The sequence below is a fragment of the Pleurodeles waltl genome, chromosome 1_1, assembly GCF_031143425.1.
Source record: "Pleurodeles waltl isolate 20211129_DDA chromosome 1_1, aPleWal1.hap1.20221129, whole genome shotgun sequence".
Taxonomy (NCBI): domain Eukaryota; kingdom Metazoa; phylum Chordata; class Amphibia; order Caudata; family Salamandridae; genus Pleurodeles; species Pleurodeles waltl.
In genome coordinates, this window is record NC_090436.1 from 476,307,463 (window position 1) to 476,332,196 (window position 24,734).

Sequence of the window (24,734 nt, forward strand, 5' to 3'; positions counted from 1 at the left end):
TTGTTTAAGGCAACTGAATATGATTGAAGGTATTGCTGAAGAGATGATCTGTCAACCAATCCTTAAATACTTCACTTTCTTGTAATAAAGGACTAGAAAGTGTTGAATGGATTTTCCTCCAACACGGGGATTTATAAGCTTGTAAAATTGTTATTATTCAATTGCATATATATATATGTATGTGTGTGTTTGTGTGTGTGTATATATATATGTATGTGTGTGTGTGTGTGTGTGTATATATATATATATATATATATATATATATATATATATATATATATATATATATATATATATATATATTCAAAACAAAGCACGCCAAGAGAAAAAACGACGCACACTCAGCTGGTGCGAGGCAAAGAGGGTGGCTGAACCCTCAATTAATTTTGTAAGCAAGAGATAAATGCCACACACTCCGTTCAGCTCCTCAAAAAATAAATCAAGTTTATTTGATGCAAAAAGAGAAAACCAACGCGTTTCGACTTTACAGTCTTCTTCCTGGTTTTACAGTCCTTTCTCCATTCTCACTATTTATAGTGCTTTATTCCCATAGTCATTACAATGCATTATGGTCCGAGTAGTTTTTCTGTGTATACTCTCATATAATTAACCTAAAAAGGAATTTTTCAGTAGTTAGGAATTGCATTGAGATTAAAAAGAAAATATCTGAACAAAATACTATGGAGAAGGGAATCAATAATCACTTAAATAAATTAATAATTATCCCATTATATAATTTTGAAAGGTAGGCAAAAAGTAATCAACTTCTTATGTACATGATTAATTTAAAAATACTTATGAGGATTAGCCACAGTAATTGAATACAAAAAATGTTTTGAATTCACATTTTACCATTTGACTTAAATTAAAGTATTCTAGTTTCATAAAGACATCATTAACATTATAAATACCAATATTCCAAAATTTAAAGATGAACAAAAAGTTCCTCATCATTATTCAATCCCAATGGGCTCTTTGTCCTCATTAAGATAATGTATTTAGATTCAAGTTGTCTGAGTTTCTTTACTCTATCTCCACCCCTCTCATGTTCAGGAATATGGTCATTTCCATAATACCGTAACTGTTTCCAACTGTTCACTTCATGTTGCTGAAAATTTTACAATAGCATATGTGAAATCCTTATGCAGAACTGCTCTAATATGTTTTAAAATTCTTTTCTTAAGCATGCAAATTGTACTACCTATGTATTTTAAACCACTATGACACTCAATGACGTAGACTGTAAATTTTGTATTGGAAGTAATTCGATGTTTTATCTTCAATTTCATATCATTCCATAATTTCACTTCTTTGGTTGATCTACCAATTTTACATACTTTACAACTATTACATTTAATAAATCCAAGTTGTTGTTCTGACAGCCAATTTTGTTGATTTTTTATAATGAAGTGACTACTAATAAGATGATCTTTTAATGAAGGTGCTTTCCTATATGTTATTAATGGGGCTAAACCAATTTTAGGACCCAAATCTTGATCTTTTTGTAAAACATGCCAATGTTTACACAAAATTCCTCTAATTAAGCCACTTTCCTTTGTGTAATCCAATATCATTCTAACTTTACTTTCACCAGAATTATCCTGTCTTGTCCTCGCTCGTTTCGGAACTAATGTTTCATCCCGAGGGATGGTTCGTACTCTTTCTAAATTCTTTTGTAAAATTTTCTGATTATACCCTCTTTGTCTAAATCTTTGTATAGTGTCTTGATATTTTAACTCAACTTCCCGATCATTAGAGCAATTTCTACGCATTCTGAGTAACTCCCCATATGGGATACTCTTTATAAGAGGTTTAGGGTGAAAGCTTTTACCATGCAGAATGCTGTTTGTTGAAGTTTTCTTACGATATACTGTGGTTTCTAGTTTATTATTTTCCACATAGATATTAATGTCCAAAAAATTAATCGATAATTTGCTCATTTCACATATGAATTGTAAACCTAAATCATTGTTGTTCAATTTGTTAAAATACAACTGAAAGTCCTCCTGTGATCCCTGCCAAATTATAAATAAGTCATCAATAAACCGAACCCAAAGTACAATTTTATCCATAAATACATCATTGTCCTTACCCCAAGCAATTTCCCTTTCCCACCAACCCATTGTGAGGTTGGCATAATTCGGAGAAAGGGAAATGCCCATTGCCGTTCCGCACATTTGTTGGTAAATTTCATGATTAAAAATAAAGATGTTGCTTTTGAGACATAATTCTATCATAGATAATAACATTTTTGAATGCTCATACTCCACAATACTTCTCTGCCTTAAAAAATATTCACATGCTCTCAAGCCAATTTCATGATTAATAGATGTATATAACGACACAACATCAATTGTGACCAATAAATATTAATCTGACCAATTTATATCCGATAAAATTCGCAATAAAATCTCCTGAATCTTTAATATATGAACTTAAGGTCATCACGATGGGTGCTAGATAATAATCAACATAATCTGAAATTCTCTCATATAATGAATCACCGAAACTATTGGCCTTCCTGGTGGTGCTGTTAAGGATTTATGTATCTTGGGTAAGAAGTAAATTGTGGGTGTGGTTGGATTTTCTTTTTTCAAAAATTGAAGTTCTTCCTTGTTCAAAAGTGATTGTTCATACCAATCATCAAGTCTTGAATGTAATTGATAAATCATTCGATTCATGGGATTATGATTTAATTTTTTATAATTGGATTCATCATTCAATTGCCTGTATGCCTCAGACATATAGCTCCGTATGTTAAGAATCACAATATTTCCACCTTTATCCGCAGGTTTTATTATGATGTTATTATTGTTTGTCAATTTCTTTAAAGCCAATCGTTCTTCTTTCGTCAAATTTCCCGTTGTCCATGATGTCTGGTCTTTTGTAATCTATTTAGATCCTCCATCACTAATTCAGAAAATATGTCAATTTTGTTACCAGGTGATAAGACTGGACAAAACTTTGATCTTTATTAAAATTGCTAAATTGATGTTTATTAGTGCCCACTTGCAATTCTTGAAGGACCTCTGCTTCAGTATACTCGTCGTCCGGTAAATCATGATATAAGTCAAAAAGGTTTTTCAAATCTGCAATCTGATCAATTTGCAAATCTGTTGTCTTAGAATTATCAGTTAGTACCTCCTCATGATCTAGATCTGTGTTGTTGGAATTTGTAGAATAAAATGTTGCCAATTTTTATTTTCGAATAAATTTATAAATGTCAATACAAGTATTTACATAATCAAAATGTTTCTCAGGGCAAAATGATAAACCTTTATTTAATAATTGTAGTTCAGATGAAGTTAACTCATAGTCTGAAAGATTTATCACCAAATTTGGCTGATTTTATGTTATTTCTTCTGACTTCTGAGGGGATATTGTCTTTTTCCTATTTCTTTTTGCTCTTCTGTTTTTTTTTTTCTGTTTACCATTTGGTCTGTTTGGTGCAGCGTTAGGGTTAAGACCAAAACCCGCACATAAACCTTCAAAGAAAAACAGCGCTGCACTCCCGGAGGCTGTATTCATGTTGAACCCTTTATTCACGATGTTACAAGCTTTCAAACAGACCCCACGACGTGTTTCGACAAAGTGTCTTCTTCCGGTGGTTTCATCTGTTCTTTCCACTTTGCTACTTCCATCCTGATTTATATACTGCATTCTGGGATTGTTAGTTCCCAATTATCCACAACACCTGAAAGCAATTGCGGCATTTTTACTCCTTTCAGCACGAACGTCTCTTTAAGCATGAAAAATTAACAGGCATTTCCATTTATAAATTTTTTGGTAAAAAACTGTGCTACTTAACTATCATCCTTAATCCTTTCCTCTGTTGACACATTTCGCAGTATTTAGAGCACATGTCTTTCACTTTCATATTGAAATTAGCAAAAGAGCTCGCCTTTCAGAAAAAGCACGTCGTTAACAGCTCATGCCGTCCAAGCCATTGTTCCAAATGTCTCTCAGTTTCAGGTTAAATAAACAATCCATTCCCTGTTTAATATACATCCGATGATATGAACTAAGAAAGAGCATGCAGTCTCCGGACCCTATATTTCGGGCCGCATCAGCAACATAAGAAACTTTAATAGGCATCTGCTCACCATGTTCCGACGAGGTAGTGCCTTGGAGCAGCACCAGGCGCTTTTGGAAGTCCAATCTTTCTAAATCCTCCAGTGTACTGTACACACGCAGAAAGTAAGTATTTCCTTGCTAGCTCCAAATTTATCCAGTCCTTCATGCCGGGCACTGTTGCTATTTGAATTAAACATACACAAGCACTTGGTCCTAGTTAGCGACGTGCCTTCCTGCTGGTGCAGCGTTAGGGTTAAGACCAAAACCCTCACATAAACCTTCAAAGAAGAACAGCGCTGCACTCTCGGAGGCTGTATTCATGTTGAACCCTTTATTCACGATGTTACAAGCTTTCAAACAGACCCCACGACGCGTTTCGACAAAGTGTCTTCTTCCGGTGGTTTCATCTGTTCTTTCCTCTTTGCTACTTCCATCCTGATTTATATACTGCATTCTGGGATTGTTAGTTCGCAATTATCCACAACACCTGAAAGCAATTGCGGCATTTTTACTCCTTTCAGCACGAACGTCTCTTTAAGCATGAAAAAATTAACAGGCATTTCCATTTATAACATTTTTGGTAAAAAACTGTGCTACTTAACTATCATCCTTAATCCTTTCCTCTGTTGACACATTTCGCAGTATTTAGAGCACATGTCTTTCACTTTCATATTGAAATTAGCAAAAGAGCTCGCCTTTCAGAAAAAGCACGTCGTTAACAGCTCGTGCCGTCCAAGCCATTGTTCCAAATGTCTCTCAGTTTCAGGTTAAATAAACAATCCATTCCCTGTTTAATATAATATATATATAATTATTTACCACAGTTACCTCAAATTTGAGATTAAATACCATTTACATGTATAGGGAACTGCTATAGAATTTCATTTAGCCCTTCACATGCCTTTTTTATTTACAATTCACCCCAAAAAACATCCTTAACAATGATTAATGAAAATACAGAATTATATTTTTGGAAAAGATTCATTGATGTCATCAAAGTCATTTTGATACAAAAGAAGAGTAGTTACATTTTCAGCAAAGATTGAATGAGACTGAATGAGAGTAATGGATGAATTCAATTTAGAATCACAACAGGACAAACATTAGTAAACTGCAAATTCAATTTAGACTCACAATGGGTCAATCATCAGGGAAATGTTTAAACATTAATATCATACAAGGAACTGTGAAATTTCAATTTATTTTTTTAATCTATGAATAAAACGCATATCTTAAGATAAAAACCACTCATTGCAGGAACAAAGTTGTGATTTTTTTTAAGAACTTTAAATTCATAATTTATGGACTGTGGTAATGAAAAGGATATGTTACTAAAGGCAAAAAATGTGTGAGCATTAAAAAGAAACGTTTTATTTGAGAAAACATCAAAGGAAAGTATAACTTTCTTTAGTCAATCTTAAGATCTAAAGACATTAACAAACCCTTTCAAACAGGTGGAGGAATAAAGCAGATGTTCAAAGCAAAAACATAATTTGTATATGAGCGATCAAAGTATTTATCAGTGTGCTGGAATCCTATGTGCAACTAAAGAATTCAATAAAAAAATAATTAAAACTGAAGAGAAATTGTACCTATTCTTGCTTAGGTTGTGTAAATTAAAATAATACTGCAAATTGAAGACTAATACACTATCTCAGTTGTGGAAAAATGATTTGAAGTTAGAGGATATTTCTCTGTTATCAGGGTGGAGATGTTCAAATACTTGAAGTAGAAATAAATGCAGGTTAAATATTAACAAAATGTGGCTAATGTTTTGATACATAATTGACTCAGAAGATAAATGAAGTGAAACATCAGATATCCATCACACTTTTTGTATTTCCAATGTAATTTTGTGTTACTGCTCAGATAAAATTTAAGTGGATGAGTATAGGTGATAAATCACCTCAAACGAAGTTTAACCAAATAATATTATGTACAACAGCAACTCATTTGTTAGGGGTTTTCCAATATAGATTCACACAGTATATTGATAATGACAAGGGTAGATCTGAGAGACTAATGAAAAAGACAATTCTAGCCCCTACACATCAATTGCAAAATGTTGCAGAAAGTAGTGTGCAGCCCCAAAGAGAGAAATTAAATGCAAATAAAATGTAGGCAGAGTGAGTATTGAGGAAATAAATCACACTTGATATAGATAGGGCAAAAATACAGTTTGGTGTGTATGTGATATATTTAAAAGAGTAGGGTTAAATATAGAACATGGAGGAAATAGTACATTTAAGGGCATATTGTCAACATCAGGGCAGTGCGCGCTCTACGTGCGACTAGAATGCAAAAACCCAGCACTCTCAAGATAACGTAATTCATGCATTGTGCTGATATGCTGTTGTTTAACCTTTTGCATTGCAGAGTTTAATCCTGAAGACTTATGTTCAAGGTGCATATAAATACTGTTCATTTGCAATGTACTGCTGCAGGCTTTCAGACTGTGTCAGGGTGTGGTCCCTTTCCAGGGCCTTCTAGAAGCTTTCCCTGCAGCATGCCTGGGTGTGGTTTGTGGGCTGGGCGAAGACTCTATATAAGGGAGCCAGCCCAGCTCCACGTGCTCACTATTCAGAGGTCCCGGTGCAGAGCAGCAGCAACTTCCTGAGCTCCTGTTCCGGAGGCCTACTTTGATCTTCCAGGCCTCGCCCTTTCACTGTGCTCGGTGATTCTTGATCAGGGTGGTAAGACAGAGGTCGGGCTGGCCCCCCGATTCCGTTCTCAAAGGATTTTGAGTTCTTGGGCCTAAGTAGCATGATAAAACTATTTTGCTCTCGTGCGTGTGAATGTGCACTTGATGTTTAATGGTATTTTACATGCTGGCATTCGAATCAGCAAGACGCGCGATTCATTTCTTGCACTAAATTCATGATATTCAGTGTGCGCTACCATTTCTTGGCATTCACATGGTGGCCATCGAATCGGCAAGACACGTGATTCATTTTTTGTGCTTAGTTCATTATATTCAGGGTGCGCTGCCATTTCTTGGCATTCACATGGTGGCCTTCGAATCGGCAAGACGCGCGATTCATTTCTTGTACTAAATCCATGATATTCAGTGTGCGCTACCATTTCTTGGCATTCACATGGTGGCCTTCGAATCGGCAAGATGCGCAATTCATTTTTTGTGCTTAGTTCATGATATTCAGTGTGCGCTACCATTTCTTGGCATTCACATGGTGGCTTTCGAATCGGCAAGACGTGCGATTCATTTCTTGTGTTTAATTCATGATATTCATTGTGTGTTACCATTTTATGGCATTTCTGTGGTGACATTTGAATTGGCAGAACGCGCGATTCATTTCTTGTGTTAAAATCACGAAGTTCTTTGTGTGCTACCACTTCATGGCATTTACTTGGTGGTCTTTGAATCGGTAAGATGCGCGATTCATTTCTCATGTCTAATTCATGTTACTCCTTGTGCACAATCATTTCATGGCAGTTACAAACCTTTGTGGAAATCTGTAATGTGTGCAATTCATGTTCCTGCATTTTAAGAAAACTAAAGTGTTTTAAAATTCTAGATGTTATATTGTATGTGCATAACAAGTCTCTCAAGTACAATTCATATGGTGTTATAGAAATCATTCAGATTATTTCCTTGTCCTCATGCCAACGTCGATGCTTGAATTTGAAAGCGTAATTCTAGACAATTCTGATGTTTCTAATTCATATGGAACATTTCATTGAGTGGTTCATTAGAATGTTGTATTAATCTTTCTTGATTCCCTCACAGATATTCAAACATTTTTGAGGCCTTGTAATTTAAGTCCATGCTTAAGTTATTCATGTTTCCAGTGTGACAATGTTTAGAGTCATAGCCTAGTAATGATTAGTATGATATAATCTTGATATTGTGTGATCTAACCTTTTTGCTTCCTACAGGTCTCATTCCCAGCTGTTCCCTACCTAATCCCCTTTTCCCCACTTGGACTCTCTTAGACTCTGTGACATTCTAATCAGAGTATTGGAGCTGTCTTGTGGTGGACGTGTTGGGAACGTGCACAGACCCCGAGGATCTGGTGACTCTGACACATATGGCCCTGAATCAAGATGGTGCACACTGTGACCATGTTGTCATCCAGTGAAAGATACTCTATACACACTAGATTCCACTCACAGGTGGAATTTTTTTTTTTTTGCACATATAAACACAAGTTGTCTCTAGAAAAACTAAAAATAAGATGGATAGACATACAGATTTTATTAAAAACAAAAGAGGGATCTCTTTGAGGATGCAACATTAATTGATCCAAGATGGCACCATCATGTTACAGGTCAAAAACAATAAGTATGAGCTACTTCATTTATAATTAAAACATTGCAAAATATATTGTACAGTAGAGTATGATGCAATTATAGACGAACTTGACTATTGTCCCTGACTGATAGAATTTCATGCAATTACTTAATGAATTCTATGGTAAGAGTTTCTGATGAGTTTTCTACAAACAAATATTAGATTAAAACTACAAGTATGGATTTGATCTAATTTAAGTAATACTGTGGGCTTATTTTCTTTTGTAGACTTTGTTTATAAATTTATGAAACACATTTCTGCTGCAGAAGTATGGAGCTTAGAAATGGATTGAAAAAAAATGTACGTTTTTAAAAGGAAAGAATATTTTGACTGCAAATATGTGGAAGGTAACGCACCTTTGGAAATATGAAAATCCTTTTCTTTTAAAATGTTATGCTTTATGAAATTTAAAAGTGACTTTTAAGCTTAGAATCTTTTGGGCTACAATTCTTTGTAAATTCAGTAGAATTAGCCCAACTCCTAAAGCTATCTACCTCTATCTATTTGTGTCACCTTTAAGACTTGATAAATCCCCTTGAAACCTATTAACCTCTGGACCATACACCACCTGACATCCAAAAGTAAAATAGGAGGGCTTTCCAAGGCTCGTAACTGAGGAATTCCCTGCCTTGAGACCAAGCAGTGCAAGAAGAAAATCAGATAGCACGCCAAAGACTGTTGATCTGTTTCCCTTTAGAAACAAATACATCGACATACTTTCAAAGCAGCAGCTTATCTTTGTACAAAACCTCAGTTAAAAAACACATACAAAAACGGACACATGCATCAACTGCTTCCACTGTATGTATGTTGTTTTAGCCCTTGTGTCACTGGGACCCTGCCAGGCAGGACCCCAGTGCTCATAGTATGTGCCCTGTATGTGTTCCCTGTGTGGTGCCTAACTGTATCACTGAGGCTCTGCTAAGCAGAACCTCAGTGTTTATGCTCTCTCTACTTTCTAAATTTGTCACTACAGGCTAGTGACTAAATTTACCAATTCTCATTGGCACACTAGTACACCCATATAATTCCCTTGTATATGGTACTGAGGTACCCATGGTATTGGGGTTCCAGGAAACCCCTATGGGCTGCAGCATTTCTTTTGCCACCCATAGAGAGCTCAGACAATTCTTACACAGGCCTGCCACTGCAACCTGAGTGAAATAACGTCCACGTTATTTCACAGCCATTTTTCACTGCACATAAGTAACTTATAAGTCACTTATATGTCTAACCTTCACCTGATGAAGGTTGGGTGCCAAGTTACTTAGTGTGTGGGCACCCTGGCACTAGCCAAGGTGCCCCCACATCGTTCAGGGCAAATTCCCCGGACTTTGTGAGTGCGGGGACACCATTACACGCGCTATACATAGGTCACTAGCTATATGTAGCGTCACAATGGTAACTCCGAACATGGCCACGTAACATGTCTAAGATCATAGAATTGTCACCCCAATACCAATCTGGTATTGGGGGTACAATTCCATGATCCCCCGGGTCTTTAGCACAGAACCTGGGTACTGCCAAACTGCCTTTCCGGGGTTTCCACTGCAGCTGCTGCTGCTGCCAACCCCTCAGACAGGTTTCTGCCCTCCTGGGGTTCAGGCAGCTCTGGCCCAGGAAGGCAGAACAAAGGATTTCCTCTGAGAGAGGGTGTTCCACCCTCTCCATTTGGAAATAGGTGTGAAGGGCTGGGGAGGAGTAGCCTCCTCCAGCCTCTGGAAATGCTTTGATGAGCACACATGCTGCCCATCTCTGCATAAGCCAGTCTACACCGGTTCAGGGATCCCCCAGCCCTGCTCTGGCGTGAAACTGGACAAAGGAAAGGGGAGTGACCACTCCCCTGACCAGTACCTCCAAGGGGAGGTGCCCAGAGCTCCTCCAGTGTGTCCCAGACCTCTGCCATCTTGGAAACAGAGGTGTTGGGGGCACACTGGACTGCTCTGGGTGGCCAGTGCCAGCAGGTGATGTCAGAGACCGCCTCTGATAGGCTCTTACCTCTTTTGGTAGCCAATCCTCCTTTCTTGGTAGCCAAACCTTCTTTTCTGGCTATTTAGGGTCTCTCCTCTGGGGAATTCTTCAGATAACGAATGCAAGAGCTCACCAGAGTTCCTCTGCATCTCCCTCTTCGACTTCTACCAAGGATCGACCGCTGACTGCTCCAAGACACCTGAAAAACAGCAACAAAGTAGCAAGATGACTACCAGCAACATTGTAGCACCTCATCCTGCCGGCTTTCTCTACTGTTTCCTGGTGGTGCATGCTCTGGGGGGTCACCTGCCTTCACCCTGCACTGGAAGCCAAGAAGAAATCTCCCGTGGGTTGACAGATTCTTCCCCCTGCTAATGCAGGCACCAAAACACTGCATCACCAGTCCTCTGGGTCCCCTCTCATCCTGATGAGCGTGGTCCCTGGAACACAGGAACTCTATCCAAGTGACTCCCACAGTCCAGTGATCCTTCAGTCCAAGTTTAGCGGAGGTAAGACCTTGCCTTCCCACGCTAGACTGCAAACCTGTGTACTGCGTGATTTGCAGCTGCTCCGGGTCCTGTGCACTCTTCCAGGATTTTCTTGATGCACAGCCTAGCCTGGGTCCCCAGCACTCTGTCCTGCAGTGCTCAACCCTCTGAGTTGGCCTCCAACGTCGTGGGACCCTCATTTGTAACTCTGCGTGGAGTCCGGTTCACAAATCTTCCAGGTGCCTGTTCAGGTACTTCTGCGGGTGCTGCCTGCTTCTGTGGGGGCTCTCTGAGTTGTTGAGCGCCCCCTCTGTCTCCTCTTCCAAGGGGCGACATCCTGGTCCCCAGCAGTACCCAAAAACCTCTACCACGACCCTTGCAGCTAGCATGGCTTGTTTGCGGTATTTCTGCGTGGGAACATCGTCGATCCAAAGGAGAAGTTCCTAGTCCTCTTCGTTCTTGCAGAATTCCAAGCTTCTTCCATCCGGAGGCAGCTTTCTTGCACCTTCATCTGGGGTTTCCTGGGCTCCTGCCCCCCCCCGTACACTGTCGCGACTATTGGAACTGGTCCCCTTACTTTGCAGGTCCTCTGGTCCAGTAATCCATTTTCAGTGCACTGCTTGTGTTTGTTGTTCTTGCAGAATCCCCCTATCACAACTATTGTGCTCTTTTGGGGGTAGTAGGTGTACTTTACTCCTACTTTTCAGGGTCCTGGGGTGGGGTATCTTGGACACCCTGACTGTTTTCTTACAGTCCCAGCGACCCTCTACAAGCTCCCATAGGTCTGGGGTCCATTTGTGATTCGCATTCCACTTTTGGAGTATATGGTTTGTGTTGCCCCTAGACCTATGTCTGCCTATTGCAACCTAGTGTAATTCTACACTGTTTGCATTACTTTTCTGACTCTTACTTACCTGTTTTGGGTTTGTGTACATATAACCTGTGTATATTACTTATCTTCTTACTGAGAGTACTCACTGAGATACTTGTGGCATATTGTCATAAAAATAAAGTACCTTTATTTTTAGTAACTCTTAGTATTGTGTTTTCTTATGATATTGTGCATATGATATAAGTGGTATAGTAGGAGCTTTGCATGTCTCCTAGTTCAGCCTAAGCTGCTTTGCCATAGCTACCTTCTATCAGCCTAAGCTGCTAGAAACACCTCTATTCTACTAATAAGGGAGAACTGGACCTGGCACAGGGTGTAAGTCCCACAGGGTACCCACTATAATCCAGGCCAGCCTCCTACACTTAGCACTGAGGTAAACAGTATAGGTGCACATATCACGTTTCCCAGAATGGGCAACTACGTGCAACCACAATAACGATGTACACTACATACTGAATTATCGCAAAGGGATGACAATATAGCATTCGACCTTAATAGAGATTTTTCTGCACTCTTCTGCATTCAAAAAAATCGGTTGAACAAATAGTGGAGTTAAGACAGCAGGAGGGCACCGGCAGCAGAGAAGTTGCTCGTAGACTCTGATACACATGAGTGCCTGCAATTCCAATTTAAGGCGTGCACACACAGCAAAGTTTTTTGATGGTAACTGCATACTGTGCTGGTTGAAGCATGCTGACAACATGTGAGCCAACCTCAGACCCCCAAAACTACAGAGGCCATTTTGGTGTGAGGCTGGTACAGCTTACCGATCCAAGCAGCATGACACTATTGATGTAAGAAGTGAAAACGCCTGGAGGGGTATGGAGAAAGGGGAGACTGAAAACGATTGGAGATAAGCAGTGTTTGCCACTGATGCCTAACCGAGCTCTTACAGTAATTGTAACATCATCTGGCATGCACAGCGCTAAATCACGTAATTGATCTGGAATTTATGAATTCTCATGATTTAATGCGATTACTAAAATGTGAACGATAATTTCGCCCATATTCCAGTGCAGTAGTTGTCCAATCCCACAAGCAATTTATTTAAGGATGGCTGATTAGAAGTGAGAGAAGGGTGAGAGCATCCAAAGCATCCAAAGCTAAAAGAAGGGGACGAACAGCTGGTAGACTGCATCTGGACATAAGGAGAAGCACACCAAAGAGGAATTTGTAAGTCTACAAATACAGTCTTGTGTATTCTCAACGCATTCGATGACTTGGAAAAGTGCCTGATTCTTTCCCTTAGAGTGGGGAGGCTGAATCATATAAAGTGCTGCATTAAAAATAGCAAGAAAATGGCATGGTAAGAGGCACTAACTGCTGTAAAGTACACCTCCTGTGCCTCCCCAATGAAGAAAAAACTCAGGAAAAGAGAAAAATTATAAAGAGAAGCCATCAGGTGCACAAACCAATTCTTATTTGACCAATCATAGCGCCAGGGCTAATAATCCCAACAACCAGTAATACATATTCACCTACAAAAATCTCCACTGGATTCCAAAGAGACAACAGGACACTGGAGTAAATTCTGAAAGCCAATGACTGGTGCCTTTTGTTTCAAAGGTATCCAGTCCTCGAGAACAGACCCCTCTACTAGGTTAGAAGCAGATTAACCATGAAACAGGAGAGCAGCCTTGCATGTCTGTATATGTCTTCTACAGAAATGTTTAGTAACTGTTTCTCCTGTTAAATCACGATCTGACACCTCGCCCCAACAAGAGACTTAACAATGATAAATCTGATAGTTAATTTCTTCATTAACAAAACTCGTTTAGTTATTTAGTTTAGAGGTTTATTTTACTTTTCTAGTTTACCCTGACCATTTCTAAGTGGCTCTCTTATTTCTGTTATTACAAATGGAAGCCGCGAGGAGGTACTATAATACAACTTGGAATACAATTCTGTTGAAATTTAAAATATGCTACTGTTACCAGAAGGTTTTGACATTTTCACTGTTTGATGTATACAGTTTTGTTTTTGTAGTTTTAAAAGACTGTATAGCGGTTCGTAAACCAACGGGTACGCATACTTAATTTGGTTTAAAACCTTATGCAATAAGTTCCTTTGTTGAATGCATTCATCCACGTCGCTTTAGTTTTCAGCCACATTTCTTCTCTGTTGGGAGTAATAGATTCATTCGGGTACTCTCCAAATGGAATCAACGAGCGGCCGGGTGCATTTTGTGCAACTATCGAGAAACTTACTCGATGGGGCCATGGCTTGAGCAGCCAAGATGGTGGCTGAGTATTAGCGAGGCTCCATAGCAAAGCCCCGATTATCCGCCTTTTATCCGCTCCCAGGCATGCAACTCTGCATGGCCGTGCGGCAGAATAGGACAGTTGAGTCTAGGGTTCCCTGGAGGTGCAAGTCGTGAGGGTTGACACCCGGGTGCCGAGGCTGAGGAGACGCTCAAGCTGCTGATACTCACATGGGCGCAGGCCACAAACAGCGTCGGAGGGCAGCAGAGGCCACGGCAACCCGTGCATGACTGGCACCAGAAATGGCTCTGATCTGATCTGGTGGGAGATGCTAGACCCCAAGGAGAAGTGAGACCTGCCGAGCGAAAGCGGGCCGCAAGGTGGCAGTGAGTGAGCCTGCAGCGGGGGGAGGGGGCGATGCGAGAGGAGAGGCCTGATGGGATGCACCCTCGGAGGCCTGCTCGTGGCTGGAGGGTGCACCTCCAGGCCCTGAGCTGATGAGTTCTTATGTCCCCCCCTGGCCTTGATATTGGGGAGGGCGCCAACTGCTGCTTCCCCAAGTCAAAAAGGAAGATCTTCCTGGAGTCATTCTGAAGTCATCCGATGACTTCAGCTGGGCTATTCCTGTAATTATCCAGTGAAGTCATCCCAAACCATCCTGAAGTATGCCTATAGGGCGAAATATTTAAATGAGATGACTCCAGAGTCATCACAAGAACTACTCCAGGATGGTCTTCTGATTACTTCTTTGGAAAATGTGTGATTATCTTGAACTACTACAGGATGACTCCATGACAACAAAGGGATGAGAGCGGATTACTTTATGATGACTCCATGACAACAAAGAGATGAGAGCAGATTACTTCATGATGACTCCTTGACAACAAGGGGATGGGAGCAGATTACTTCATGATGTCTCCATGACAACTAGGGGATGGGAGCAGATTACGTCACAATGCCTTTGTTACAACTAGGGGATGGGAGAAGATTATGATTACTTCAGGATGTGTATGCATTATTTTACAACTCCATAAGTACTTCATGGTTCTTTTTTATTACTTCACTATGACCCTGGGGATTTCTGGATATGTTTTTCTGAGTCCAGCATAATTTTATGATGATTGCACTGATTTAATTTTTTGTGATTGATCTCTCTCTCAGAGTTGTTCCGCAGCTACACTATAAGAACATTAGACCATATCTTTAAGTAAATACAATAAAGCCCCTCAATTACAGCATTTCATATCTCTGCCTGACTTAATGTTGTAGTATTACTGCACTTCCACTAACTCTGTCACCGCAACCTTTAATTGCAATTACTGCAAAATATGTTTTTAACGGGGAATTACAGGTGTTGTAAGGAAACATGTCATCGCATTTAAAGTTTCATAAATAGCACCAGTTTCTTTGAAGTAAAATGGTATTAAAACGTTCTTAATGGAGTAATAACACATTTCTCTAAATTGAAATAATTGTGTTGAATGCCTGGAATTTCACTTACTTCATACTAAGCATGTTTTTTGCGCTTACAACAGACTGTATTAAGGACAAGGGAGAACTACCACAATGCATTTCACCCACTTATCTCAATCTTATCAACCATTAGGCCTGAAAAAAATGTTAATTACCCCAGCGTAATTAACATAATATTGGGAATTTTGAATTAAACTTCTTACGCAATTTCTTTTAAATGATGCCACACTGCATAATTATACTATCTTTTACATGTGAATGTGCCATTTGTGGTAAAAATTTACCAAAAATGCACAGAAATGACAGAATGAGAGCAGTTATTACTCACCCTTTTAACACAAAAAATACTCGCGTAAAATAGTGACGCAAGGGTGCATTTAACACTAAAATACAGTGCTAATTGCTGCATTCGCATTTCCTTTAATTATGTGTAATTTCACAGAATTGTGCAGAGATTTAATGTAATTGTGTGGAAAGAAAGTTACACATATTTTGCATACTTCTATTAACAATATCCTCTTTTAGTTCTTGCTATCAGTGTCTGAGAAGATATAGGAAAATGGTAATGACAGTGGCAGGGGAGCACTTTGAGGAGCTATAGGTGAGAGGGTTTGTTAAGCATTGTTGGTGGATGTCATGACATGAATTTTAGGAGGGAGTAATATTTTTACTGGGAGAGATTGACAGTTATGACTGAATGGCTTTGGGCGAGGGGCTGGCTAATTGTGAGTGGGTGGGTTTTTAAGTTACTGTTTTCAAGTGGGTCAATGGTGTAGATATGTGAAAAGTTTTCTAAATGGTTTTCTGAATGAGTAGTGTGAGTAGGTTAAATTAAATGGTAGTGAGATTGAGGAATGGATTTGAGTGGCTGGAAAATAGGAATGTGAGTCACTGAGGAGTTGTGAGTGTCTTATCAGTGGGTGTAGGAGACTGGTGTGAACTGATATTAGTCATTGCAACGACTTGCCTTAGGGTAAGTGTTGTTGGACTGAGGTTGGACTTTAAGTTCAACACTTTCCCTACTGTGGCTCAGACTGGAGTTGGAATAGTAAATTAAACTATTCCAAAGTCCAGAGCTTTCCCCAACGCAAGTCATTGTAATGACTTGCGTGGTAAAGGAATGCGTTGTAGAAACGCATTCGTGGTTCGGGACGCGTTAAGGCAGGCATGGTAAATGCCTGCGTTGTTCCAACATACAACCATGAATAAGTATCACCAGTGGTGGTCCATGAGTGCAGGGTGACAGCAACTATTATTATAAACAGGGCCATTGGAATTATGCAGAAGGGGAGCACCAAATTATACAACAAGAAATGGCTAATTATGTGGCATGGTGTGTCACTTTTTAGTATTACTTCATTATTTGGTTATGTTTACACATAGTAATACTGTCTGGGCAAAGATTATGTGGCAAATCAATTATGGAAAAAAAAACCTGGCTGCAGAATTGCATGATTCCAGTCACTCAGATGGAAAGTACCTATTGTCAAGTGGTGGTATTAGTAGTCTGGTAAGTACTGGTGTCAGTGGCGCTGCACTTGGATGAGTTAGGACAAGCTTATGGCCAAGATGGCTACTGGTAAATCAGTATATTAAGTGGATGAGGGTAAGTACTGTGGGTGATGAGTAATTAGTGAGTGCTATGTAAGTAAATGCCAGTGAGCAATGCAGTGTATAGTGTTCTAAATGTCTACACATAAATTGTATATTAATTTGAGAGTCTTTGATTAAAAATGGGTTTGCAGTGCAAGTAGATTGTATAATGTATGGATGATGATCTAGAGCGTGCAAGAACAGGAGATATGCTCAGTGATGCCTAGTGAGGGAAGTAGATATGAGTAAGGGGTGTTGAGTGTGTGCAAATAAGCATTGAATAGCAAAGAGTTAAGTGGTGTTTTAAGATCAAATATGCACAGTAGACTTGAGAAGTGGTAGTGGATAGTGAAACACGATAGAGCTAGACAGAAGAGTATGGATAAGGTGTGTAGGTAGTGTGAGCAGTAGATCTGAATAGCACATAAACAGCAGTTTCAAGGAAAAATGTGAGTCCTTGTGTAGTCTGGAGGTGAACAGAGATGGAGTTAGTGGAAGTTCAGCAGATATGAAGAGCTTGTGCCAAAGGTGTAGAGTGGATGTAGAGACTAGTTTAGGGGTGGAAAAAGCAAACATACAGGTCAAGATGAAGATATGGAAACTGGAGAGTTGAAACAAAGGGCTGTGTAAGTAGAAGAACAGCTGTCAAGAGCTGATTTAGAAGGAGGACAATGTATGTGGAGGGGAGCATGCAAGCAAAGGGTGAAAAGCACCTGTGGATGTTGGAGTCCCCATGTCCAGACAGAAGAGCGAGTGTGGATATCAATAGTGGAGGGCAGATGTGCAGAGGTAGCTGGTTGACATGAACGTTCAGTGTGGGCGAGAAGTTTACAGTAAGGTGCAGGATTTTGAAAAGCAGAGATGAAGAGTGGAAGTACAAAAAAGGGGAGACAAAGGTTGTTGAGCTTGGATGGACATGATGGAGAGAGGATGTAGAGCTTACACTGATGATGTGGTGGTGTGGGGTGGTTTGGAGAAAAGATACAGAAAGAAGGGTTTGGACTGTTTACAGTGGATGTACTGGGTAGACAGTGAATACACACAGTGGAAAGAGCATGTGGAGGCTAAAGAGGGAAGTACTGGGTAGAAAGAATAAGGAGGGTGGAGAGAGCATAGAAGGTGGAGAGAGCACGAGGAATGTGTAAAGTATTTGGAGAGAATATCTGGATGGTGGCAAGCATATGTTAGGGTGGAGAGTGTTCGTTTAGCGTGGAGAGGCATGTATTGGCTGGGTGGAAACATGGAGAGTGCTGTGACTGTATTAGAGCATATGAACCAAATGGAGAGGACATGCAGAGAGTGGAAATAAGAGCAACCGTACAGGGTGGAGAGAGCATGTACAGCACATGTGGAGTATTTACAGCACATGTAGAGGGTGAAGAACACAGAGTGGTCAGGGAAGGTAAAGTGCAGAGCGTAAAAATGAAGGATGGAGATGGCAAATATAGCATGAACAACACATGTTGACAGTGGACATCAACGTTGGAGCGAATGTGTAGGGTGGAGAGTGGATATAGCAGGCAGAAATTGTTTGTTGAAGTAAAAGTAAATGGCATACAGAGTTTGGTCAAAAGATCTAGAGGGCAATGAGTGGATGTAGTCCATTGAGAAAGAATGTATGCACAGAGGAATGAGTGCAAACCATGAAAATGGAGAGTCGATGTACTTCGTGGAAAGTGAGGTAGGACTTTGATAGTGAATTGGGAGTGCTTGGGTGGATATCTAAGGTGGACAACAGATGCAGATAGTGAATAAAAAGAGTAGGCAGACAATGGAAAGGTCAGAGTGTGGATGTAATCCACTAAGAGCAAATGTGGTGTGGACAAAGGACAGATTGGATGTAGAGAAGTAATTGTGGGGCCTGAATGGGAGGTTACAGAGCGTGTTGAATTAGGGGTGTGCAAAATGCACATAATTTGCTTCTGTGCACTTACACAAAATTTCAGTGGAATTACGCAGAATTAGGCAAAATTCACAGCCGCAGAGAGAGGATGCAGATTGAGTAGGTAGAGCCTGCACTGCAGATGTGGCGAGATGGTGTGGAGAAAAGATATGTGGACAGTGGAGAATGGATGGAAAGGATAAAGAATGCATTGAGTGGGTGGAGACCACATGTATAGAGTAGTAAGGGCAAATGGAAGGTGGGAAATGCATGTATAGTACAGAGAGTGGATGTGGACGGCAGGGAGCAGATGTGCATGTGGAGGGCAAATGTGAATATAAGAGCATGTATTTGGTCTGTGAAGTGTGGTGTGTGGATCAGCTTTGGATTCAACATCAAGAGATAGTTTCAAGAAAAAGAATGGAGAGTGCTTGTGGAGGTGAGCAGGGATGAAGAGTCAGTGGACATTGACACATGGAGAGCTCACGTCGGGGGTCATAATGGATCCGCAGGATGGTTTCGGAGGGTGGAGAGAGAGAGCATATAAATGTGACAGAGATGGAAAGGGTTAGCCGTGGATGTTATGCAGAGTAGTATGCAGGATGCAGAAGCGATCAAGTGCTTGGAGAGAGAATGAAAAGGACTAAGAGTCAATCAGTAGGGTAGGGGGCAGACCGAAACAACAGAAAAAGAGTACAGATTTGATGTAGTGCGCAGAGAGTTTGTGGAGAATGGATAAGACACATGCGGAAAGCAAATGTACAAGGCAGGGTGAGGATATGAAGGAGTTGGAAAGCTGATAAAAAGTGCTTACATTGGTTGTGTACCGCGAAGAGCTGATGTACAGGATGGATATCGAGGGAAGACAGTTGAAATACTCACCACGAGGATGAACAATAAGTTTGAAGATGGAGAGTGGTGGGAAGATTTGTGTAGGTACTTGTTGGAGAGGGGATGCTTGAGAGGCAATGTGGGGTGTGGTGTGAAGATGTATTGTAGAAAGAGAATAGAGAGCCTGCTCAGATGTGGGGAGGTAGTGTGGAGAAAGGACGGAGGGAAGAATTTAGACCAGGGTGAATGTGGAGAGTGAAAACAGCATGTGGAGTGTGGCAAAAGTGTGTAATTAGGGTGGTGAAGACGTAGAGGTTGAGAGTACCTGTATAGGCTGAATGGCAAATGTGAAGAGTGATGTGCAGAATGTGGAGCACAGGTGGAAGGTGGAGATCAGATGTGACATGTCAAAGTATAGTTTAAAAGTAGATGAGAAGAGTGCATATTTAGTGTGAAGAGCATATGTACAAAATGGAGAGCGCATGTCCAGGGTAGAGGCCAGATGCACAGGGTGTGGAGCAAATGTAGACAGTGGAGTGTTTCCAGCAAATGTACACAGTGGGAAATAAATGTACAGAGGGGAGAGAAGGTATACAGTGTGGAAAGTAGATATAGAGGATCAAGGCTGCATATGTAGTATGGTCAGCACATGTAGTACAAGAGAATATAAAGGGCAACGATCAGATGTACTGCAGTGAGAAGGGAGTTATGCAGTGAAAGTTTAGAGTGTAGAACCTGAACATGGAGAGCAGATGTATATGGTGGAAAGTGTAGGTGAGGCTTGATGAGTGGATGCAGAGGGCTTTGATTGGATGTGAAGGGTTAAGAACAGATGTGAAGGGTTAACAGACAATGAATACACAGAAGAGAGTGCATGTGAAGTGTGGAGTGCACACCTGGATCCTGAAGATTGCATATGGAGGGTGACGACAGAGTATGGAGAACAAAAAGAGAGGCGGAGAGCACATTTAGAGGATGAAACAGATGACCAGTGTCTAAAGTGTCTATACAGTGCTGTGAGGGGGCTTGGAGAGTAGTTGTGGAATGCAGAGAGGATAGAGACCATGAAGTGCAGATATACATAATAGTAGAATGGGTAGAGCCTGCATTGCAGATGTGGTGCAGTAGCCTGAAGAATAGATAATAAGAGTGGCTGTTGACCATCGAGAGTGGATGTACAGGGTATCTTGAGGTTGGAGAGCGAATGTATGGAGTTGAAGACCCAAGTGGAGGTTGGAGAGGGCATGCACAGTGTGGATAGTGAATGTGGAGAGCAGAGAGGTGATGTGCAATGTGAAAAGCAAATGTGGAGGGCAGGGAAGCAGATCTGAAGTGTGGGGAGGCAAATGTGAAGGGTGGCAAGCAGAGTACTGGATGGCAAGTACATGTGAAGGACAAATCTATCAATTGAAGAGCACCTATGGAGGGCGGAGAATAGAAAGGTAGGCAAAGTGTTGAAACCCCATGAGGAGGGCAAATGTAGATGGCAGAAAGCAGCTGGCCACTGAGAGATGTGTTTCAAGAAGAGAGAATAGAGCGGAGGTAAAGTGTAGATGTGGCGGGCAATGTGGAGTATGGATGCAGAGGATTTAGAATGAGTGTGTATTGTGTTGAAGAGAAGTAGAGGGTGAATACAAAGCATAGACATTGGGTTTGGAGAGTAGACAGCATGGGTGGATCGTGCATGTAGCTGGTGGTGTGTAGTGTATGTGCAGGATACATGGACTGCAGACAATGGAAAGAGAATGGATAGGAGGTAAGGCAAATGTATAGTTTGAGAACATAAATGGAAAGTGGATGCAGAGCATATTTTAGTGGGTGGATATGGGTCATGGAGTGCTGGTGCTCATAGTGGAAAGTAGATGTAGTGGCTGCACAGTAGATGTAGTGAATGGTATTACACATGGGTTTGGAGTGGGTGTGGAGCACATAGAGTAGAGAGCGGAGATACAGGATGGATATTGCATGTGCAAAGTGTAGAGCACATGTGGAAAGTTGCAGTACATTGTAGAGAGTGGGAGGAGGGTGGAGAGTGAAAGTGGGTGGAGAGTGAGAGTGTGTGGAGAGTGAGAGTGGGTGGAAGGTGGAGGGCGGAGAGAGAGTGGGTGGAAGGTGGAGGGCGGAGAGAGTCTGGGTGGTGTAGGGCGTAGTGGGGAGAGGAAAATGCATTTGTATGGTTGGGAATGGATATATAGCATGGAAATGATTGCAGGGTGACAGCAGCAAATGGAAAATTGCGAGAAAATGTACAGACTAATGTGCGGATGAACAGGCTGTAGACTACAATTGGAGGATGTAAACGTGAAGTGTAAAGAAGATGTCTGGGGTGAATAGTAATGTACAGGGAAGAAAATGGATGTGAATTGTGAGGAGTAAATGTAAAGAGGGCACGTGGACGGTGGAGAGAATGCATGTAGAAAGTGCATGTGGAAAGTAGATAGCCAATTTGGGGGGGTAGAGCATGCACTTACAAAAGTGGTAAATGGATGTTCAGGTTGTAGAGCGTGCAGGGAGAAGAGATGTGGAGGGTTGAGAATGCAGGTGGTGAGTGGCTTATTCTTACATAGGGTGGACAGCACAGTTTGTAAAGCAAATGTGATAGTGGAGAGCAGGTGTAATGGCGAGAGCAGATCGAGCAGGAGAGCATGTGTGCAGGGTGCGAAAATCAAGCAGAGAGTTAATGCGGAGGGTCGAGATCAGATGTAAATGTTTTAGTAATAAGCAGAGAGCAGCTGGCAGAGCAAAAAGCGGAAGAAATGTGTGAAAACAGAGAAGAAAGCGAAAGTAATGTAGACAGCACATGCAAGGACAGACCTTACAGCGTGAAAAGTGCACAGGTAAGGAACAGAGCGTAGATGCTAGATGTGGGCAGGAAGAAACGAAGCTGCAGTAGAATACGCTGCAGAAATGAAAGGACTGATAGAAGAGAAAGGAGGCACAATGAAAAAGCCCATTATGAGGATCGAGGCATCCCTCTCCCCCGTTTTTTTTTTGTTGTAAATACCAAACTAGTCAACAGCTCACCTTTGGGGGATGGGGAGGGCCGGTTCCTCACTTACCTCATTCATCTATTTCTCCCTGATCACTACACTCTTTCCCTTCCTGCCAGAGCGCTGCGCTCAGCTTAACACCCTGCAAAGTCCCCGATTTAGTTTGAAAAGAGACTCTGGTGATGCAATTCCTTCTGTTTGTTTCCATACACGCTCCTCCAAGGCTCGGCATTATTTCCCTCAGTTTCAGCAACATGAGGAAGAAAGAGCTGCATGGGTTGGGGTCGAGTAACTTGATTGTTGGGTTGAGCACAACAATCGCCTTCCCGATTGGCCAAAACGGCTTGAATGAGGGCGGGGTTTTACAAGGTTGGTTGCCCTTGTCCATTGTTTTCAACAATCTTTATTGAAAATGTATTGTAAACAGGCAAACAACCATGCAGATCCGAACGGAGCAAAGAATGGAAGGCAAAAGCTCTCCTAGACAGAGGAGCATATTTCTACTACAGTGAAAATCATCCAACGCTGATGTTTGGTATATGTTTTAGTGTTGTAATAGTGTTGACAGAGGGACTGCCAGATAAGAAGATGGGGGCCACAGTTCTCCAGTGTCATTTAAAAACAAACTGCATCCTGGGAGTTTTAGTTAGGCTTTAATAAATCACCGTACGTTGCACACAGACTAACGCTCTCGCTCCAAGTTGGAGACTTGATTTTTAAGCTAACAATGTTATTTTTGCTTTTTCCCCCTTGGAATGCCTCCCATTCTAAGGCAAGTAAATGGTGAAATCAAATTCACACACAAGCCAACCCTCTCAATTTAGACTGTATACGTCCTAAGCGTTATATAAACATACAATTACTTGACCAGAGCTTCCGACTTTGGAACTGCCTGGTGTCTGCTCACTACCCTCTGATTCACTTTACATTCCCATGAATAAAAAACAAACAAAAAAGCATCAATATTGCTTTGCATAATATAATCTAGTGCTCATGCAAAGCTGTCTAATGCCTTTGGATCAAACTCATGCTGCATAAAAACTGCAGAAAAAGCTGTTCTGATGATGCGTAGTCCGCAATCTGCGCATTTAAATTTCACTTTCCATTAAATGGGATGAAACTAACATGGAATCACTTCAAGGTATGTTTTGTTGCTTTTCTGCCTTTTCAAAAACGTTCAGTAAAACAAAAAAGAATACCAAAGTCTAAACAAAGCAACCCCCATTTGATTGGTTTGTCAGGAGGTATAGTTTTACTTTGAATGATGGATAGTCCCCATTCAACTCGATCATGCTTACCCGTGACCATGCACAGTTTGATGTGCCTTACCATTGCCTTCACTAACTGTTATTTCTGGAGTAAATGTATCTTCAATCACCTTCTGCCTACTATTTAGCCATAGTTTATCTAACTTTTTATCAATTGAATCAGAAGTATAACTCATAAGTTTTCCTAGTGTCTTATTTAAATAATTTTCTATTTTCCCTCCCATTTCAGCTTCTTCAGTAATCTCAGTCATCTTTCCGATTTATTGATCAGTATGCAGGCTCAACTGTCAAAATCTCTCTCATCTTTTTAACCCAAACCATTAAAATGGCCCTCTATACTAACACAGCCCAAATCCTAAAGATGGCTGTTGAATATATATTTCAGCACGCATTCTGCGCACTACCACTGCAAATCATGCTCCAAATCATGCGCTAATCATGCACAAACAGAAACCTTTTCTCCTGTAAGTGTTGTGAAAATGCTAGCTTGTGCAGGCAGGCCCCTCATGATGCTCCCACTGCATATTCAAAAGACACAGAGCCAGTGCTTAATTTGAGCCAGTGGTTGCCTGGGGGGGGGGCACCGGGATTTATTGTTGAAGGCCGGCACTTATTATTCTGTATCAGACAATTACTGCGAGCAAAAGACACGTATGGGAAAGATGGAGCAAAGAAAGACGGAAAAGCCTTACTACGGGTGAAAGCAGAAAGATGGAAGAGTGATCTGAAGGGGCAGGGAGTGGCTGTAATTGGATTAAAGAG

The 24,734-nt window shown here is 40.9% G+C and overlaps 1 long non-coding RNA gene across 3 annotated transcripts; it reads right to left on the bottom strand.

The window, feature by feature from the left end:
- Window positions 1-424: 424 nt before the first annotated feature.
- Window positions 425-22,982, bottom strand: LOC138285189 (uncharacterized). Of its 3 annotated transcripts, XR_011201538.1 has the most exons (3): window positions 22,774-22,982; window positions 10,382-10,553; window positions 425-4,861 (listed from the first exon to the last, which is right to left on the bottom strand). It is a non-coding gene; the product is annotated as an uncharacterized lncRNA (long non-coding RNA). The 3 variants fall into 3 exon arrangements; XR_011201537.1 differs by lacking the exon at window positions 10,382-10,553 and having other exon boundaries at window positions 425-4,561; XR_011201536.1 differs by lacking the exon at window positions 10,382-10,553.
- Between the last annotated feature and the right edge of the window lie 1,752 nt (window positions 22,983-24,734).